The sequence below is a fragment of the Eumetopias jubatus genome, unplaced genomic scaffold (assembly GCF_037043125.1).
Source record: "Eumetopias jubatus isolate StellerSeaLion01/CBP00866 unplaced genomic scaffold, mEumJub1_p1.0 scaffold_13, whole genome shotgun sequence".
In the NCBI taxonomy this organism is placed as follows: Eukaryota; Metazoa; Chordata; class Mammalia; order Carnivora; family Otariidae; genus Eumetopias; species Eumetopias jubatus.
Window position 1 is genome coordinate 22,817,726 of NW_028274819.1, and position 18,571 is coordinate 22,836,296.

At 34.0% G+C, this 18,571-nt stretch overlaps 1 pseudogene; it reads left to right on the forward strand.

The window, feature by feature from the left end:
* Positions 1-17,578: 17,578 nt before the first annotated feature.
* On the forward strand, positions 17,579-18,021 carry LOC114215169 (large ribosomal subunit protein eL28 pseudogene; annotated as a pseudogene).
* The last annotated feature ends 550 nt before the right edge of the window (positions 18,022-18,571 follow it).

Consider the following 18,571-nt stretch of genomic DNA (forward strand, 5'->3'; position numbering starts at 1 on the left):
ACCAAAACTTTTGGACTCTAATCACTCATACTGTAACCCTAAGAGAGGCATCCTACAATTCTGTTTGTCATCATGTGCCAGACCTCCAAAACAGCCCAGTCTTGTCATTCAGATGCTCTCAGCTGCGATGAATTCTGACAGTTTACGCAATCTATTATATGTTAGTGAGCATCTGTTTTCACCATGTTCTACATAATTAGGCTTTCTGCCACTTTTGGGCTTTAGGTTTATTAACAACTTTCAAATCTAGTAAAGTGATATGCTCTACATTGAATGATAATTTTCTTCACCACATAACAGAAATGGAATCAAAGTTTCAAGGCAGCAGTAACATCCCAGGGTCTATTATCCCTATGCTAAGAAGGTCAAGTGTTTATAGACTTTCATTTTGGGGATGTATAAATTGAGATTTCACATTTTTCAGAATCCTCAGAATCATAGTTTTCATGTAGAATCTATGTTTTCTATTAACAGTCAAGATTAAATTTTAACTTTTATCAAAAATACTGGATTTCAGGGGCACCTGGGTGGCTCAGTTGGTAAAGTGACTGCCTTCGGCTCAGGTCATGATCCCAGGGTCCTGGGATCAAGCCCCGCATCTGTCTTCTTGCTCAGCGGGAAGCCTGCTTCTCCCTCTCCCTCTACCTGCTACTCCACCTGCTTGTGCTCTCTCTCTCTCTCTCTCTGTCAAATAAATAAATAAAAATTCTTAAAAAAATACTGGATTTCATTTATTAAAGGAGTGTTTGATGTTCTTCTGCCACATGCAAGCTATCCTTATCTTCCAGATAAAGTAGTGCTTGAGACAAGCAAGATTTATATTGGAAGATATGTCCACAATAAACAGGGAGGATACTAATTTCACGTAATGACAAGTGAAATGAAACAAAATTGATTCTGTGTGTTTTGGGAGGTTACTTTAGAAAAGTAACCATAAAAGAATTCTCTGAAGTATTAACATTTGGGGGGAAAAACAGCAAAGGAATAGCTGGGAGAAAAGCATTCTTTTTAGGTGGGAATAGAAAGGGCAAACATGAGAATGAGATGTATGTACATGTTCAAGAGACAGAAAGAACACCAGTGTGACTGGTTGTTGTTGAGAGGTTGACAGCATGTGGTCAAGTGCGGGGGCAAGACTTATTCCCTATTAAGTCTTTTGTTCGCTTTGATAAGGAGTTTTTAATTCTATCTTAAGTTCATTAAGAAGCTATTAGAGAACTGTAATCTGAAGCATCTGGTGACTTATTTATACATAAAGTTAACTATTACATGAGGGCAAGGGAAAGCTAAGGAAGAACAGTTAAGAGTCTGTTGTAAGATAGGAGATAATAACAACCTGCAATGGATGTGGAAAGGAACTATAAAATACAGTATGTGTCAGGAAGTAGAACCAACAACTTACTAATGGATTGAATTTGGTAGGGGAGGGGAAATGAAAAATTAAAGGGGATCCTTAGGTTTTTGGTTTGAACAAGTGGGTGGGCATAGTTCATCTTTGCTGTGATGAAGAAGTCAAGGGAAAAAGAGGTTTATTTATTTTTTATTTTTTTAAAAGATTTTATTTATTTATTTGAGAGAGAGAGAATGAGAGACAGAGAGCACAAGAGGGAAGAGGGTCAGAGGAAGAAGCAGACTCCCCGCTGAGCAGGGAGCCCGATGTGGGACTCCATCCCGGGACTCCAGGATCATGACCTGAGCCGAAGGCAGTTGCTTAACCAACTGAGCCGCCCAGGCACCCAAAAAGAGGTTTAAAAGTGAATACATAAATGAATGGGTTAGCCTGGTGATGGTAAGGAGGGCACAAATGCATGGATCATTGGTTGTTATATGAAAACAATGAATCATGGAGCACTCCATCAAAAACTAATGATGTACTGTATGGTGACTAACAACATAATACAATTAAATTAAATTAAATAAATAAATGAATGGAGCCACTCTTGTTTTATATATCTCAGCAAAATCAGTTCAATATGTAGTCCTCCCAACTTCCATTTGAGGGTAACTAAATTTAAACCGTACCAACTGCCATAGGTTTATGAACTTAATTATGTTTTTGGTCTAAGAATAATAAGAAAATTAGTTAATATATTTGGCACAGTTTCATAGTAAAGATAACCTTTCTCAGGTGACACATCATCCTGTTAGGAGCTATTGATTTTCTCTGTTCTAATGTTAACAGGACATAGGAGCTGGCATTATTTCTAAAATTAAATATTGAAAACTTGGTATTTCAAAGAGTATAATTTCCTACTTTAGGATAATAATAAAATGTTCCCAGCTATTTCAATGCACTTTAACTGAAGAGAAGTAATTATCATTGATAGATCAAAATGAATCTGTTTCTTTTATCTTTTAATTTAAAGATACCTTTGCAGTATCTTCAACCTCATAGAAATCTCACCTTCACTTTGTTTTAAAATTATAGAACCAAACATCCATATGAGTATAAGGTAAGCAGCGTAATAATAATAGTAATATAAGCATCAGGGACTAGGGATTGCCACATTCTTTCTTGAGAAAACAGAAGCCCTTATGACTGAAAAAACAGTTGGCACATACGATCCACCAACACTAAAAAAAAAAAAAAAGATCCACCAACTTGCTGAATGATTTAATATATAGTAGGTAATATTTTAAGGACTGTTTAAAGCATGCTTGATTTTTTTCTGTGAATTTGCAACCTAAGTCATATAATTTATTCATGTTTCACATATTTGGCAAGAATGTATACCTGCATTCTTCACTATGTTTATGAGAAGCAGAATAGAGTTTGGGCCAATCTTCAAATAATCAGAGCTAACTTCAAGTAGGAGGCATAATTTGGGGAGTTGCTTGCATCTTGGAAGAAAGCTAACTTGTTGAGTTCTAGGAGAAAAGATAGAAGAATACATGATTAATATATGACTGATATAGGTGTTTGGTTAAAAGAGAAGGATGGGTTTAGATATGAGGGGAAGAAAGAATCTAGGCAACAGAAATTATATTTCATGTGTGTGAATTAGCAAAGATTTCTAAATTTGGGAGCAGGATGGCTACTAAAGATAGAAATTCAGCACAGGGAGAAGACTAAATCAAAAAAACTTAGTTTTATGCACTGAGCAACAAGTCTAAGAAACTATTACTATTGAAGCAACAGTCAGAGTTATCAAATAAATTAGGTATTGGAAGGGCATTTCTACCAAGTCACTTGCATTGGTATAGAGAATGCTGATTACAAGGAAAAAAAAAAGAGAGAAGTTATTTTCATAAAGCTGAATCATAATACAGTATGCACCAGAGTAGGAACAACCTAGAATATTCCAGGCAGAGGGATCTGAAATGACAAAATCAGAGGAGCATGAAACTGAATGTGATTGCAGGAAACTATAAGCTTTATAAGAATCTACTTGAATATTTAAATCAAGAGATGAATTGGCAAGAGAAAAGTTTAGAGAAGTAGGAAAGGAACAGTTCATAGAAGTGTCTTAAAACCATAACAATAATAGACAGCATTTATTTTATGTAAATTATTTTCTAAAAAGTTTAGCAAGTCTAAATCTATTAGCTTGTTAATCTTAACACCCTAGTGTCTATAACTGTTGGATGCACTCTGTGTGTGTGTGTGTGTGTGTGTGTGTGTGTGTGTGTGTGTGTGTGTGTATGGTAAAATTATTTGTTAGTTGTGCTGTTGAAATCTTCTGTATCTTGGATAGGTTTCTTATTCTTAGTCAATTATAGATTTACAGTTATAGTCATTGCTTGTTCTGTCAATTATAGAGATAAACATGAAAAATCACTCATTATGAATACATTTTGTCAATTTAAAAATATATTCATTTAATTCTCTTTAAAAATAATCAGATTCTATATCATCAGAGGCATATACATTTTAAAATTATAATATGTTCTTAGTAAATATGAACTTATCATTATGCAGTGACCCTTTTTATTTATAATAATTCTATGAATATTATTTTAACTTTAATAAAACAATTCCAAAATTATTTTGTTTGTCATTTCCTGGGTTAAGTTGTAACTTTATTTAACTTAAAATGTGTGTGCACGTTTTATCTTTGTCTCTTGAAAACAGCATATGGTTAAAATTTGCTTTGTGATAATCTTTGTACATTTTTTAAAAAGATTTATTTATTTATTTGACAGAGAGAGAGCACAAGCAAGAGGAGTGGGAGAAGGAGAAGCAGCTCACCATTGAGCAGGGAGCCTGATCCCAGAACTCTGAGATCACGACCTGAGCCAAAGGCAGATGTTTAACAAACTGAGCTACCCAGGTGCCCTAATCTTTGTACTTTAATCAGAGAATTTAATCTGTTTACAGTTAATATAATTTTTCATATACTTTTGATAACTATCATCATATATTTTGCTTTTTTATATGTCTTGCATGTTCTATGTTTCTTTTTCTCTCCATTTTGCCTTCTTTTGGGTTGATTAAATATTTTTAAAACTCATTTTCTTCCTACCTACAGGATAAAATATATTATTGGTTATCTGAGAAATTACAATGTACATGCTCCCTTATCAAAATATAAATGTAATCAATCATTTTACCCTCTCTCTATACTGAAGAAGTACTACAGATTCCACCATGAACTCCCCTCCTTATACATAACTGTAGTTGTGTGTTTTAATTCTTATTTTACTTTTTACCATATGGAAAATTATTACTGTGATTTTGTACAGTTAATATTCATTTAAATTTTCCTTCATGGTTACTATATTTTTTTGCCGGCCTTTATGGAAATTAGTTTAAACTTCTATCACAGACCTGTACCTCTGAAACAAATAATACATTATATGTTAAATAAAAAGAAGAAGATAGTAGGAAGGGTAAAATGAAGGGGAGGGAATTTGGAGGCGAAGATGAACCATGAGAGACTATGGACTCTGAGAAACAAACTGAGGGTTCTAGAGGGGAGGGGGTGGGGGATGGGTTAGCCTGGTGATGGGCACGTTCTGCATGGAGAACTGGGTGTTATACGCAAACAATGAACCATGGAGCACTACATCAAAAACTAATGATGTAATGTATGGTGATTAACATAACATAATAAAATTTTAAAAAATAATGAAAATACAAACTGTGCAAACATAAAAATATAAAAAATAAACAAAAATAAACTTCTATTATACCATTTACTTTTATTCTTTAAAGATTTTTATTTATTTATTTGACAGCGAGAGAGACAGCAAGAGAGGGAACACAGCAGGGGGAGTGGGAGAGGGAGAAGCAGGCTTCCCACAGAGCAGGGAGACCAATGAGGGGCTCGATCCAAGGACTCCGGAATCATGACCTGAGCTGAAGGCAGATGCTTAACAACTGAGCCACCCAGGCACCCCATGTACCATTTACTTTAATTCTGGTATTAGACTTAATTTTCAGACTCAGAGGAAGAAACTTGTTCACTGAAATGTATGCTTTTTCACACTACCGTCTGTATTTGAGTTGTTACTGAATGGTGTTCATTTAATGTCCAGTGTGCTAGTCATTGTGGAAAAGCACAACAAAATTAGAGTCTCGGCATGTGAGGAGTTAATTAATTAGTTCATGATTTGAAAAGTCAACTGTATTAATAATTTTGGCTTCCATTGCATTGCAGAATCTCAAAAGTCACAAATGTCACTAAGAATAAAGAAAACAAAAATTAAAGACAATTTGCTGAGGATGGTTAAAAGCTAATTTTTCATTATATTTTGAAAGAAAATTATGCTACGTATGTCGCAGTTAAAGGAAATATTACAGTGAGCTCTGGAATCTTTAAAAATAAAAAAGAAGAAAAGAAGTGCAGGTCATGTGGGTGCTGAGTCCCTTTCAAAAGCTAATCGGTCATGCTATTTCTATTTCCCTTTGCCAAACATTACATTAATGAAAATGATAATTGTAATTCATTACATTTGTAGAGCTCTTTTGTATACCTCATCTCCTTCCAACCACAAAACAGCCGTTTGAGGAAGGTATCAGAGCCCCAATTATAGATGAGGAAACAGTCATTCTGAAACAAATCTAGAGCCAAAATGGTACTTAAATTCAGGTTTTCTCTCTCTTTCATCAGTGCTTTTTCTACTACATCAAGCCACCTGAAAGTTGGGTCTTTAAGATATTCAGAGAGGAAGAAAATCCTACGTGGTAAGGCTTATTATTTTGGAATCATCTAGAAGAATGTCAGTAATTAAAAATAAAAATCTCTTGTTCTGTATAACTTTTATATGCTTAACCAAATACTGAGAGTTTTAAGACCCCACTGAGGTATTTTGTGAAATGAAAAAGATATGTTTAAAGCACTAAAAGTTACTGAACTTCCATCTTTATAAGTAAATCTAGCCTGAATTCTTAGTATAATAAAATTCAGGAAAAGAATAAACTTCTTAGTGATTCTTAGCTATCGGGCCATTGTCAGAATTAGATTTGTTGTTGGCTGAACACTTTATTTAGAATTATATATACACAAAGAAATGAATTTTATGTAGAATTGTGTGTGTATGTGTGTATGCGTGTATGAATTGAGTGCTAACATAGATCTGTTTGGTGCTGTTGTGTGGTGAATTTGGTTTTGAACAGTAGGATATTTTGGCTCTTTAAGAAAAGAGTGATCAATAGACTCCTAGGATACATTATTTCAACTTCTTAGATCATTGCATTTTGGGCTGGTAAGGAAAGTGAACTGGAAAGAAAAGCAAGAATTGTAAATTATACCCATCCAAACATAATGCTTTAGATTCTTACATAACACCTTCATACGTGCCATCTGATTCAACTTTCCCTATCCCCAACAAATCTAAAAGATTAGTAGAATAGATTCACTAACCACCACATTTTACAGACAAGAATTTAAAGTACAGAGTTTAGATATATTTTTTAAAAATTCCCAGAGATGTTAAAGGTCAAAATATGTGTTTGTGTATCTCAATTTATATAAAAAAGAAAGGATATCAGCTCAAATAAATTCAAAAGCAAAGTCACAGGGAAACTGATGGCTTGCTACTGATAGTTTCAATGAAAAAAAATTCACATAATGTTCTAGAAATCATTTAGTAATACAGGTTTGCTTTTTTTAAAGATTTACTTATTTATTTGACAAAATGAATGAGAGAGAGAGAGGGAGAGAGAGAGCACAAGCAAGGAGAGCAGTAGGCAGAGGGAGAAGGAGAAGCAGACTCCCCGCTGAGCAAGGAGCACAGTGTGGGGCTCCATCCCAGAACCCTGGGATCATGACCTGAGCTGAAGGCAGACGCTTAACCACTAAGCCACCCAGGCACCATATAGGTTTGCTTTTTGTAACTTTTTTTTGTTTGCTTTTTTGTTTTTTGTATTCTAGGAAGGTAAAGAATTTCAAGTGTGCAAAGGTGATTTGCAAATATTTGTTTTCTTTTATCAGGCAAGTTGGGTGTATGGTTATATCTGCCTTAACATTTTCTCATAATAAAATTTTTATAATTGTGACATATCTCATCCATTTTTCGGTATCTAACAAAACTTAAATCTGAACTTAATCAAACAGAAGTAAGTATAATCCTTGATTCAAATTGTTGCAAATTGTGAATTATCTTTGGTGATTTACTTGATCTTTATTTCTCTCAAATTGGTACAAGAGTAGTGTCTGATACATGGATATTTTTGAAGATTAAATGAGGTGATATATGTGATCACATTTGATACTTTATTTTTTTTTGCACTTGATACTCTCAAGTATCAACTCTCAATTTTATTATTGTTATAATTAAATTATTATCATCAATTCTTCAGTAGAAGTTAAATAGCCTCTGTGCAGTTCTTTAGTTTTTAAGGGATGATGTCAGTCACAATATGAAACTGAGCTTTTTCTTTTAGTTATGACTCTGTCTTTAGATTGCAACATTAAGTAATTGAACTTCTAATAATCTTCAAGGAAAAGAACATTTAAGCAACAATTTCCAAAGCTCAATTTAGCAAACAATATTATGGGTGATTGCTTGAAGGAGGCAGACTCTTAATCTATTTATTCTTTTGGATCAGATTTCATTACATTTCCAAAATACTGAATCCAGAAAAAAAAAATGACTAGTCTAGATAATCAAGGCATACAGTCCAATAAAATTTTCTGTAATGAAAGAAGTGTTTTATGCTTGCTTTCAACACAATCACCATTAACGCTTGAAAAGTGGCTCTTCAGACTGAGAAACAGAATTTTCAATTAATTTTAATTTAAATAGCCACATGTGACTAGTGGCTACCATACTGAAGGGCACACAATGAGAATCTATCCCTAAATCAAGTTGAGTCAAAAATGAACTAATGCTTAGCACCATAACCTCTTGTCACCTAAAGAATCAACTTGAACAAGTTGTGACTTTACATGATTCCAAAAACCTAGTGTCTTTTAACTTATGAACACTATGATTTAAATTTTATGATTTCTTCTTGCCAAAGCCTGACACCAGCCTCAAAAATAAGACTCTCTTAATGATAGACATAAAAAGTCAGTAATACAATTTTCATAGTAATTGATCCCAAACAGTATTTATATCTTCAGATACAGTTCAGAATGTAAAATGTTTAACATTAACATATAACTTATGAGCAGCATGAAACTGAAGAATTTTTTAAGCAAAGAAGAAACTTAGATAATGCAATCAAACCAATGTAACCTCATAAAGCTTTCCATCTCCCACCAAGCCTCACCAAATTTAGCATGCTTTAAAAAAGCAACATCCTAGCTGTAGAAAATGTTTCAATTTAAGACTACAGAATAATCTTGAATCTCTTTACTATAGAAATTGAATTTTAGGGGTAATGTGGAGATAAAATAGTAAAATTATAAAAGTTACAATTGATTTATTGAAGTAAAATCTAATTAGAGCAAAATGGGAGAAAATATAAAAGATGACATGCATACTTTCAGAAATGGCATATAGGAAAATAAAAATATTATTACTATTATCGAATGGGAACCAGCCTTTAGGACTTTACGAAAATCATAAGAGAAGGAAAAATAAGTTGTGTTGGAACTGGTTCATTGGGGTATAGTGGAAAGAGCAAATAACACAGTCAGAAAAAGTAATTGAAGGTTAACTTCCATTATGTGCTAGTTGCATAACCATCCATAGCCTTGAATCCGAGTTTATAGGGCCTTAAGAAAATATAACCACTGCTTTCTAATCTTAGACTTCTCTATGGAAACACCCTGGGAAGTTAGGGAAGAAGTAAAAAATACTATATCATTTGCTATATATCTATTAGACATGGTGCTGCATTTTATATGCCCTTGTTTACCCTCACAGGCAACCCACAGAGGTAGCTCTCATTATCAATGTCTTTTTTTAATAACAGCTTTCTTGAGATATAATTCACTTACCATATATCTAACTATTTAAAGTATATAACTCAATGGTTTTAGTATAGTCACAGAGTTGAACCACCATCACCATAATCGATTTAAGAACACTTTTTTTTATTACTCCTCATCCCCAAATACCCATACCCATTAGCAGTCGCTCTGTTTTTTTACTCTACTCCCACCTCCAGCCTTAGGCAACCATTAATCTATTCTTGTCCCTGTAGATCAGCTTATTTTGGACATATCATTTAAATAGAATCATACCATATGCATCTTTTATGACTGGCTTATTTCACTTAGCAAGTTTTCAAGGTTCATCCATGTGGTAGCATGTACCGATACTTCGTTTATTTTTATTGCTTAATAATATCCCATTGTAAGGATATTCTACATTTTATCTATCCATTCATCCATTGATGGAAATTTATGGGTTTTTTTTCCACTTTTGGGCTATTATGAATAATGCTTCTATGAACATGTGTTGTGTTTCCCTTTTAAATTCTCATTTTCTTTGGGCAAAGAGAATAATGCTTAAGTAAACATAAATACTAAAGGGGAAAAGAAGACCATGCCTTTCCATTCTGAACTAACTCCTACCAAAATGTTTTCCAATCTTTGGGAATTTCAACTGTCATCTTTCTGAAAATCAACTTGTCGAGTTGAAAGCTTTTAGGAATAAGAACCAATGTCCTCCCAGCGAATATGGTAATAGCCTGAGTGAGAGGGAGAGAGCAGAGTGCAAAGCAGTGTAGATAATAGAGACAGGTCTTGGGAGCTACACTCATGAAGGAAGGTGTGAGGTCTCTGCGAGAAACAAGCATTGTCTATTCCAATGCTGGGTTGCTAATGCTCTGCTACAGAACACAGAGCATTGTGTTTCTCATTCCACTCACTGGCAGCAAATTTTGCTCCTTGTCATTTTGGATTGTTATAAAAATGTGATCTTTCCCATGATAAATCTAAGCATGTCAATCATATTTTATTAAACTTAGCAGCAGCAATATCTCCTAGCATTCTATCAGTCCATCTCTATTAGGATTATTATGTTTTTTAACCCTGGGTTTTGAGTGATCAGAAAGCATTAGAGCTCTATATTTGTGTGACACTTCTGGAACCTCATATTTCCAAAATGTAATATGCTGTATCATATGAAGTAAAGTTAAATAGGGAATGAATTTATTCATGAGGGAAAAGAGGTTGGAGTAACTTGCGTAGTTCATGCAATCTAGAGTTAAATAAGGCTAGAAAGGATGCAAATCCATGGTAAAATGCTTATTGATGTTTTTGTGATCAGGTTATGAAGAATATTAGTTTTGCTTTTCAGCATGAAAGATTCACGTGAATTATGGTAAACTCCTCTTGAGATTTTAACTCTTACCTTCCAGACTTTGTATACAGTCCATGTATGATATTTTCTATTGTACACTAACCCCTCTTTCCTTAGTTTTGTTCAGTTATATCTAATAATAATAGCATTATAAATAGTAATCCTAATAAATATTGCACAATTAAGATGTGCCAGGCACTCTACTAATCTCTTTCAATGCAGTGTTACTTAGTATCACTAAGTTCAGTGACTTAATGCTGTTATCCATTTCATAAATGGGATAATTCAAGTTTAAATCAGCTAGCAACTTACCCAAGCTAGTAAATAAAACCATTACAAGATTAGCTCTATTCTAACCAGTTCCTGAAGAAATTCTGTCTGTGGTTATGAAGTCTTTTAGGAGTTTCCACCTGACAGTAGAAGGGATCTAATACTGATGGCACTGTTATTATCAAGAACCAGTATATGTCACAATCTATTATAATTACCTAATTATTTGACTATCTTCCTCCAGTAGATACCACACTTAGGGTGGACACATTGTTGAACACTGCCTCCTAGACTTGAGCACAGTAATGATGCTCATTAAATATTCACTGACAAAACAAGTTAAAGAGAAGCACTGATGAAGAACATGAGCCAACTCATGTCAATTCTATCACAACCCGTTCTTCCCAAATCATGTTGCTCTTGTCCCTCTACTCGGACCTCTGTATCTCATAAGATCTTGTTTTCCTTTTAGTGCTCAGTTTTCCAACAGGACTGCATTTCTTCTATAAACCCAGGAAACCATAGTAGAACACTGAAATTCTGTGGAACACATTTCAGATCATGTACACTTTAACCTCAACAATTGGTTGAGATCCTGCTCCAAAGAGAAATTACTTGGAATCAAAAACAGAAACCTTCAAACTTGGGGTATAAATGGTATTTTCAATCCCTTAACATCATTTATCTTCTATCAAATTGGTAGAAGGCCAAGTTCACTTGATTCATCTAGCAATCTGTGTTTTATTTCTGGTTGCCACACTTTGGTGATTAATTCTATTTCCAATTCAATTCCTCAGTTCTGATCTTATTCAGTCTCATTTCTACTTTCACCAAAGTTCAAAAATGTGGTCTCAGTACTCATACAGATAAGAGTAGTATAAATTTTCAAGTACATTTAATCTCTGTGCTGAAAATAGATCAGTATAAGTTGAAAGGATCTGTCCAAACTTTATTAAGCTTTAGAAACAAAGTGAATTTTACACTTTTCTTTTACAACACTTCTGTTGAATTTAAAAGTGGTAAGTTCAAAACAGTAAATTTAAAAAGCTTAATGAGTAAATAAGTTCTATTACTAAAATTTAAAAAGTTAACATAATAGTTTGTAACTCACTTCCCTATTTTTTTCTACTTAATCCTTGGGTTTAACTTAATTTTAAATTCCTGAATGAATTTTATACTATACTTGCAGCACAGGTCCAGTTTGCTGATACAATGAATGAAATTGTGGATCTATTTGCAGTTAAGAACGATTCTGTGGGGGTGCCTGGGTGGCTCAGTCGTTAAGCGTCTGCCTTTGGCTCAGGTCATGATCCCAGGGTCCTGGGATCGAGCCCCGCATCGGGCTCCCTGCTCAGCAGGAAGCCTGCTTCTCCCTCTCTCACTGTCCCTGCTTGTGTTCCCTCTCTCGCTGTGTCTCTCTCTGTCAAATAAATAAATAAAATTAAAAAAAAGAATGATTCTGTGTATGTTATTTAGATTTATTCAGGATACTTAGGAGTACTGAACAGAGAGAAAAAGAGAAAGTTTCAAAAACTAATATTTTGCTAAGTGAATTTTTGTACATGCATACATGTGTGTTTGTGTGAGAGAGGGAGACAGAGAGAGACAGAGATGGATAGAGACAGACAGATGGACAGACAGAGATGTTTGTATATGAAGAGTAATGCTTGTGAATTAACTGTGGAAATTGAAGGGTAATATAACATTATAGAAATATTTCGCGGCCTGTGACTTTATGTTTTATTATATGAATTATCATAGGAACTAATTTAACTACCATGGTATAGAAACCAGTTCAAAAATTAATGATTTAGGTGTCAGTAAAATATTTAGTTTCATTTCAGAGGTCCTATACCTTTTACTACTCAGCTCAGATCTAAGCTATTAAGACACAGAAGATAGATGATAGAACTTACCCTCTTAATCATATATAGGCTAGAATGTGGACTCCATAAGATTAATTAAAGATTAATAAGTCCTATGTTGCAGCATCAACATATAAATTCTAAGTATAGTATTATAATAATTGCTATTATTGTTAATTCACACAACTCCTATTTATAAAAAAAAGATATGAAATAATTTATGTAAACAGAAAAATAACCTCTTTAAAAAAAAAGATTAAAAAGAGAACCAAGTAAGAAATGAACAGCTTATGGGAGAAGAGAATGATTATATTCTGAAATCTATGCTAAAACACATAACTATAGCTTAATGAGCTTCCCAATAATCATGTAAAAATATAAAAGAGGAATTATTCAGTTTTTATTTTTTCATTTAATGTAGCATGTTCATTCATCAGGAAGTCACTGTACCATTTCGGACCTTTAAAAAAATTTGTTTTATGGTCCATTGTTTAAGTTGCTATTGCCATAAAACAAAAACCTCTAATCCTAGTGGCTTATTGTTTTAAACAATATGTGTTTATTTAGCTCATGTATCTGGGGGTTTCCTAGAAATAGTTAGATGTAAGCTGGGCTCAGCTGAACAGTGTTGCTGATCTTAGTTGGGTTTGGCTGATTAACCTGGGGTACGTTGTCATGTGATGGAAGAGGTATAAGAGATGCCTGCATGATTGTTCAGGTGCTTTTCAAGACTATATTTATACTATGTTTCCTAAAAGCCCATTGACCAAAGCAAATTACATGGTCGAGCTCTTAGCTGAGGAATGGCAACCTTCCCCCACCTCATCCCCAAAGTAGGAGAACACTATACAAAGATACATGGGGAAGGGTACAGATGTCTAATCCTGTTACTGTCAGGGAATGGAGAATTGTAACAGTAATTCTGTCCACCACAGTCTTATCCAGCCATTCACTCAACAGATAATTTTTGAGCAACTTATATGTGACAGGATCTATGTAGGAGCAGGAGATACAGCTGGAAATAAAATGCAAAATCCCTGGCCTCCCAAGAGTAATATTTTAGGGGAGAAAAGCAGAAACTAAAATCTATAAATAAGATACATAATGCACTCATTAGATCATGACAAATACTGTAACAAACAAGATAAAGCAGGGAAGGGGAATGGGGAGCCTTAGGAGATAGTATTTTAAATAGGATGATAAGAGAGAGACACAGTGAGGAGGGGACATTTAACTAAAAACCTAAAGGAAGTGAGGGTGCTATCTATACAGATAAATTAGTATTTCAGCTAATCAAGAAAGCAGGAAACACAAAAACCCAAAACTGAAGCCAGTTAAGTTATGCAAAGAAGGCAAGGAGATCAAAAACCCAAGCGAGGCAGGACTGAGGGTGTGCAAATCTGAAAACAAGGGCAAGTAAGCCACAGCAGGAACAGGGATTGATTTGGCAAAGGATTCCAGAAGACACCATTAGAGTCACTTGAGAGACATCTTAAAATCAGTCTCACAGAAACCACTCTATTCTAGTTTCTCATTTAAAGTTCAGTCTTGAAAAACTAGAGATTTCCTCTGATTGGCCTTTCTCTAATTCCAGAGAGCTATGATCTTTCACTTCTATCTAAAAAGCTATAAAGCTTTCTTGCTGCCACTTCAACACACAAGTCAGAGTAGCAGGGGCCATTAACTTGGTGTGTGTTTTACAGATAAATAAGGATTTTGAACTAATCTGTATACAGGGATATTTGGTCAGGCCTGGCGATTTAATTGAACTTGGTATTCATTTACTATTAGTTTGTTTTGTTTACTTTCTTATACCATTAGCAAATTTATTAAAAAGGAAATACAAATAAAACTTTGTGCCAATTACATAAGAAAATAATTGGATTTTATTAATCCAGGAACTCAGGCAATCAATTAAGGCAAGGGTACTCTGGTCTCAGTCACCTCATTATTCTTCATGCTAATTAATCGCAAATACTAATGGGTTGTTTAGAAATGGGATGCTTTATTCCTTTAGACACATATAAAAGCTCTTAAAGTAGCAACGTTTGTGTCTTTGAAAAAAATTCTGTTTTACTGAATGAAGTGTTTGCTTTAAAGTAGAAAATTCCATTCTGAGCTATGATAGTGGGTTCTTTATAAATTCTTGTTAAATTAATAATTTAACCCACGAATGAATAAACCTTTCAAGTTTAAAACCTAGTAACAATGCCAACTGGATTAGGAACTAAAAAGAGTACACTATATCAAATATAGGCTCAAGCCCCATCTGTTAAACTAATTGCTTCTATGGTAGTAAGTAGGACTTTTAGCTTCCCTGAGCCTCAGTTTCCTCACTGTAAAATGGGTTAGTAATATTAGCATTGACCATGAAGAATGGGAAAATGCAGTAATGGATATAAAATTCATGGTGCATTTTGGATCCTCAATAAATGTTACTTTTTTCTCTTCTTCCCATCCCTTTCTCTCATGAATTTAGGATTTGTCCCTCCAAGTCATAATTGGTAGTAGATTCTTTCTGGACTTTATCTCTTTAAAATAATAATGTTGCTCTAAGCTGGTCCATACTTCCCAGCCACTCTGTCTGTGTTAAGCCATATAGGATTTCATTTGTACTAAGGTAGAAAAGACATAACCAACCTGCCTGACTTTGCTTGGTAGGCAAAATTTCACTACTCTTATATAATGAGGAGGGTTGATCATGCTTTTTCAAAATCATTTAGCCTACCTTATATAAAATTGGAATAATTACTTCTAAAAATTATTTCTAAAAAAGCTTGTAAAATTATCTGTGTGGTATCTATGCAAGTTCTTATGTCAATTTTGTTATTTTAATTTAATCACTATTTTAATGTTGTTTTTAAAAATATTAACTTATGTTTGTTTCTAAAATTATGTATTTTTAAAAACTTTTATATCTGGGTTATGTGCTTTATCAACTTCTGTTTGCTTTTTTAATTTTTTTATTAGTCTTGTATGTAAGGTGTCTTTTTCGTCTTTAGTTTTAAACTTTCTTTTTATTACTGGTTTTCAGCAGTTTGATAATGATGTGTCCTGTGTAGTGTTTTTCTTATGCTAGCAGTTTGGATATAATTTAAGGAAATTTGGAAAACTTTCTGTTACTATTTTCTTATATATTCTCCACCTTTTGCCCCTTCTGGAACAAAATTATTCATCTGTTAGAGTGAAAAATGTTTTACACCTCATTCTGTTAATTATTTTTAAATATTTTTATCTGTGCTTTATTTTTTATAATTTTATTATTACTTTCACAGCTTTCAATTTTCTGCTAATTCTCTTTAGTATATTTTTCACTGAAGAAATAAAATTTTTTATCAGTATAATTTCCAGTTTTGTAGCTCCAACTTTTTCTCTGATGAAGTTCATGCTTTTCTTTCCATCCTTGAGTATATTCTAAGGCTTAAAATAACTATTTTGAAGTTATAGCCTCCTAGTTCCATCATTTTTGTCATTTCTGGTCTGTTTCTATTGATTCATATTTCTCTTGATTATGTATCACACTTCCCTGTCTCTTTGTGTGGCTTGAAATTTTTAGTTGAATGTTGGACATTACAAATTTACATTGTTTATGTTGTTATATTCCTTTAAAGTGTGATGATCTTTTTTCTGACACACAGTTAAGTTACTTGAAGATCAGTTTGATTACTCTTAGATTTGTATTTAAACTTTATTATGGTGAGTCCAGAGTAGCCTTCATTCCAATCCTAATATAGGCCCACTAGTAAAGTGAAACTCTTCTGAAAGTTATATCCATTGATATATTGGATATTTTATGTATATTAATACATTTATATATTTGTACATATGTAATATATTTTGATGTTTATTTAATCTCGTTGATAGAAATATGAACTGTTTCTCCCTTTTTGTGAGCCATGGGCATTGTCCAGTCTATTGCTTTCCACTGTTTTTTTTCACTTACTTTGGGGATGTTCCTTTCTTGTATGTGCTGTTCAACACTCAGCCAAAAACTTAAAGGTGTTCTTTAAAGATCTGTTGGTCTTTCCCTCTCTCTCTCTCTCTCTCTCTCAGCCTCTTACCTTTCTGTATTTATCTATATTCAGCATCATGAATTCTAACCACTTCTCCCTCCCTAAATGCCAACCTCTGTAAGTCACTGAAACCTGGAGTCTTTGGGGAATCTCACTCCCTGTGCTGTGATCTGGAAACTCATTCTCTGTGGTAAGCTGGAACAATGTCAGGGTTTACCTTAAATGTTTCCCGTATTCAAGCATCATAGAAATTCAGTGCCTATCATCCAATGTCTGAAACTAGCTGTTCCATATATTTTATGCTGTTGGCTACATGATTATGGTGAGAGGGAAATGCCTGCAGTAGTCAATGTTTCATAGATGAAAATAACAGTAATTTATTCTACCGATTCTACCACTGCAATTCTACCACTCACATTGAAATCTAATTTGCATATTTGCTTCAGATCAATCTAACGAAGGTATATTTTATACTGAAATGTAAGTCGCATACAGAATAGAACATAAAACATGAGTACAGCTTGATGAACTTTGACAAATTATATTCACCTGTATGTAACCAGAACCTAGATCAAGCAATACTACATTACCGCCTCTATCCCCTTCTGTCAAGATACCCCCTGCTGATGTTAACAACTGACTCCTAACAACAGAGATATTTTTACCTGTTTCAAACTTTATATAAATGGAATCCTACATTTCATATTACTTTATACTGGACTTCTTTCATCAAAAATATGTTTGTGGCTCTTCCTGCCTCCAGCCACCCAAGCGAGAGGAGTTGCAATTATGTCCACCCACATGCAATGGGCGGTCCCAAGCACCTGTTCCAGTTTCCTGATCAAGAGGAACAAGCAGACATATAGCAAAGACTCCAATAACCCAAAAGCACACAACCCTTTTTGCTACAATAGGCTGATCTAGCACAAGGCTGTGGGTGTAGAGCCTGCTGTGGAAGGAAAATGTGTAGTGGTGGTCAAGAAACAGAGATCTGGTCCGAGAAAGCCTGCTACCTCTTACAAGCAGATCACCATTAGAAGAACACCCAGACTACCCTCAGCAGCAACCGGGACATGATCCACAAGAACAAGGACAGCCCAGATCTGCACATGGCCACTGTTCATAGAGCCAGTGCTATCCTATCTAGCCAGAAGCCTGTGATGATGAGGATAAAGCAGCCATCCCCCCACCCAGAGCTTCTGAATACCTGCTCCCCACCACCAAAGCAATAAAGATGTCAACTACCTAAACAACAAAACAAAAACAAAAAAAAAGTTTGTAGAATTCATCTATGTTGTGTATAATAATGCATACATTCATTTAATGATATACAATTATAATTATTCCATATTAAATACAATAAAATGTGTAATCATTCTCCTTTGGTAGACATATAGGTTGTTTTGAGGTATTTTTTTTAAACAGTGAGGTTGCTATGACTACTCTTTTTATATGTTTACAGTGGACATAAATGTACATTTGCAGACACTTTGTATCTAGGAGTTGAACTATTTGTATATTTCAAATCATTTTTAAACAAATGAAACATTGGAAGTAAAACCATCGCCCCCTTTTTCCTCTAAGTTCCTTTAATGTAGGTACCTATCATCATGATTTGCTGGAAACTCTGGGCGTATTTTAATATATTGACCTATATGTGCAGTATTTACATGTAATGCCCCATAATATTGTTTAATAACCAGGTGAATGGTATATGATTTTCCTCTTAGTATCATATTTATTCATTCTGTTAAATTTAGGTTGTGCAGTTGTGATTCTGCT